Source organism: Cynocephalus volans, chromosome 6 (genome assembly GCF_027409185.1).
Source record: "Cynocephalus volans isolate mCynVol1 chromosome 6, mCynVol1.pri, whole genome shotgun sequence".
NCBI lineage: Eukaryota > Metazoa > Chordata > Mammalia > Dermoptera > Cynocephalidae > Cynocephalus > Cynocephalus volans.
In genome coordinates, this window is record NC_084465.1 from 157,930,664 (window position 1) to 157,934,518 (window position 3,855).

At 48.2% G+C, this 3,855-nt stretch overlaps 1 non-coding gene across 1 annotated transcript; it reads left to right on the plus strand.

The window, feature by feature from the left end:
- The first annotated feature begins 3,316 nt into the window (after positions 1-3,316).
- On the plus strand, positions 3,317-3,390 carry TRNAI-GAU (transfer RNA isoleucine (anticodon GAU)). The gene has a single exon. It is a non-coding gene; the product is annotated as a tRNA-Ile (tRNA).
- The last annotated feature ends 465 nt before the right edge of the window (positions 3,391-3,855 follow it).

Genomic DNA, 3,855 nt, shown 5'->3' on the forward strand with positions numbered 1-3,855 from the left:
GGGCAGAGCGGGGCGGGCTGGGCGGAGCCGGCGGGATCGCGGCGGGGGCTCGGCGGGGGCGGGGCGGGGCCGCGGCGGGAGCGCGGCGAAGGCGGCGGGAGCGGAGCGGGGCGGGGCGGGGCGGGGCGGAGCGGACCCGCAGCTGGGTCGGGACGAGCTGCTTCGCGTCTTCTCCTTCTTGGAGGCCCCAGACCTTCTCTGCGCCTCGCAGGTGGACAAGGTGACGCGCTCTGTGCAGGGCGAGAGGCAGGGCCTGGGCTTGTGGTCGCCGGCGCGTCCGCGGCCGGGGCTTCTCCTCTGGACCCTCGGTCTCCCTGTCCGTGGGGGAGGCTGTCGGTCTGCTCTGAATCCGTGAAGCGGCGGGAGTCGCTCGTGGTCCCGGGCGGAGACCTCGGCGTCCTCGGGAGGCTCTAGCGACCGTCCCTTCTCCTGCGCTGGGCGCCTGTGAACCAGACGCAGGCTCCCTGCCATCAGGGTTCACTCCTAAAATTGGCTTAGAGACCGTTTTCCTTTGCATTCTCGCCTTTTCTGGAATGTTCTGGAACTTCCTTCCTGGGAGCTTTTCTTTTACCCGTTCCCTGTGCCCGGACGGCCACACTCCCGGTTCTCCCCGTGATGCTGATGGCTCCGCATCCTGCCGGCTCAAAGGTGTCCGTCCCCAGCCACTCGCACCCCCCGTCCGTCGTTTCCTTCATGCCGGTGCTCACGAAATAAACACTGGTGGAGTGAGCTCGTCCCGTGGGTTCCCCGCTGTGCACCGCCCTGTGTTACAGGCACGCTGTCTTCTTCCCCCCGAGGACTCCGCAGAACTGTAATCTCGTGATTATTTGTATCGTGTATTTGTTTAGTATCGGGTTTTCCCTGCTAAATCCGTTCTTAAGAGAGGGAGTTTGTACTTTTCATCACTGTCTCTGTCACCCAGTGTGTGCCTTGACGGTTAAGTTCTCTCAGTAAATATTTGTTGAGTAAATGAATTTCTTTAAGGAACTTAAAATACATATTATATCGTTTTACAAAAAGGTTAATAAGCAGATCCTTGCTAGAATACCGTTATTATCCTTTTTTTTTTTTTGTCTTTTTCGTGACCGGTACTCAGCCAGTGAGTGCACTGGCCATTCCTATATAGGATCCGAACCTGGGGCGGGAGCATCGCTGCGCTCCCAGCGCCGCACTCTCCTGAGTGTGCCATGGGCTCGGCCCCTGTTATTATACTTTTAAGTGTATCAAGTGAAATATTGGGCTTTTGCCCTCATATTTACTGATCAGGATACTGAATATCACACAGTGATTTGCCCAAGGTCACCCATGGAGTTATGCACAGACCTGGAATTGGATCCCTAGCTGTTTCCATGGCAGTAGGCTAGGGGTAACTTAGGGGACAAGTTTGAAAGGGAGGTGCCCAATACCCTATGGTAGCACCAGTTTCCCCAGGTCATAGTTTCCTCATAGGTAAAATGAGGTCAGTAATCCCTGCCTCACGGTGTCATTGTGAAGGCCAGGAGCTAACAAAAGGATCCTTAAAGGTGGGTAGCATTTATTTTGCAGGGTGTATTGTGTATTACAGTTCTCTGTCTGGGAAACAAGATCTCAGTTGGGTTTTGAACTAGGAACTATAGAAAGGAGAGAGAGAGAGAGAGAGAGAAAGGATATACAGAGAAAATGCACAGATCATCTTGCCTGGTTTGAGTTTGCAGAATATAAACTTTACACTTCTGCCAGCCAAAAAGACTTCTTAAAGGCGTAGGAACTTTGAGTTGGCAGGTGAATGAGGGCTGTTGAAGGGGTCGCTTGGGCTCAGAGAGGGTGGTCATTGCTTCTGCCGGGGCTTGAAAGCCACATATCTGGGATGGGACCCTCAGAGGTTCTGGCCTACCAAAGGCTCTAGAGAGTTGTCCACTGAAGCTGTGTAGGCTCCAGAATTCTGGACGTCTTAGCTGGAGAGGGTAGGAAGTTCCATGAGGCAGGCCTGGGCCTGAGGGGGGGAAAGGTCTGGCACCCTGTTCCCTATTCTGTGAAACTGTCCTGACCCTCCTGGTAAACACTACTGCAGAAAGCAGTCATGGGAGGATAGTCTGTGTAGAGGATACAGGACAGCCTGGGAGGCTGGAGGCTGCCCTCATTCTGCCGTCCAGCATTTCTGGGATATCCCCTTGGCCCATGCCTTAATTTACTTCATTGCAGCAGCCTTCTTACCAGGCATACTTCTCTGCTCTCAGCTCCAAACCTTCCTTCTCACAGTAGCCAAAGTGATTTTCTGAAATGCAGTTTGACCCTACCACTCTCCTCTTCAAAATTCTCAAGTAGCATCTCACTATTTTGGCCATTACGACTTTTGGGAGTTGGTCTAAGCCAACCTTCAGCTCCTTTTTCCATTCTTCTCCACCCAGAATCCTATGTTCTAATTAAGACAAATTACTCATTCATCTTTTCCACCCTTAGGAATATTCGCCCAGCTGTTGTGTCTCAGCAATGCCGCAGCCACGTAAAGAACCGCTACTCATTCTTTGAGACTTGATCAGTCATCACTTCTCTGAGTCCCTTGGCACCCCACCCTTTACCCACATTGAGTTGCTCATTCTGCCCTTTCTCGTTCATTATTTGATTGTTTTTGATTATTCAAATATGTCTCTAGCTCTACCTCAGGGTGCGTTTTCTTGAGTGCAGGGACTGAGTTTGATTCAGCTTCTTGTCCCCTCCACAGGGCCTGGCAGGCTAGGTGCTCACTGCCTGTTATCTGACCATACACTTCTCTCCTCCTTGTTCTAGGTCTGGAATGAGGTTTCAAGGACCAAGGAACTGTGGAGGTGAGTGAAAGAAGAGCCATATGTGGTCCTGCAGAGGAGCGGTGGGTGCACTGGTTAAGGCTTCTGAGCATCTGAATTTCTGGCTCTGCTGAGTGCATAAGAAAGGATTATCCACGATCCCTACCAGTAGGAGAATCCTCCCTGGTTAGGGATGTAGCTGTTTTTCTAGAATATTGAAATATGAAAGATTATATTAATCAAATGGGAAATAAGGTGGGGCCATCAAACTCAGGGGCAGAAATATATAGCAAATGAATGCAGCTGGCTGATAGAAGACAGATCAACAGAAATATGATCAAGCTGCCTTTATTTTAATTCAGCTTTGGTGTAACAACATAGCAACACAAACTTGTATGGTATTAGAAGTTATAAAGATCAAATGAAAAAAATAAAGTTGAAAATAAAAGACATTTTAATTGTCAAGTTATTAATTTTTTTTTTTTTTTACTAATTCATTTCTTTGGAACCTGACATCTTTTTTTTTTTGTACCAAGGTATAACTGTCACTGGCTGGCCGGTTAGCTCAGTTGGTTAGAGCATGGTGCTGATAACACCAAGGTCCAGGGTTCGATTCCTGTACCAGTCAGCTGCCAAAAAAAAGAACTGTCAGATCTTGTTGCAGAATACAGTGCTGCTCTAACTGCCAACTAGGAACTATAATTGTAGCCACTCATGATGGAGAACAGCTGTTCACACATTGTCTTTGAAACATGGAAAGACTCTTTATTTTTAGGATGACTGTGCCTTGAGATATTTGGGACATCTGGAATGCCAGTCTTGCCATATTTAGTTTGCAGTATCATTTAGCTCTATTCCATTTGTTGGTTTTTATTAAGTTTTTATTACTAATATTAACTAGAAAAACAGTACTAATCTCTAGCCAGTTTTGAAGTAAGAGAACTTTTATGAGAATTTGGTCTTTATCTGTACAATTGGGGGAATGTAGTCTAGATATAACATTCAGTTCCGGAAAGTGATTTTTCTACAGGAAAGTGGACAAGATTATGTCTTAGCAAATGCGTTTCTCAAAGAAATTGTTTCACTAGGAATA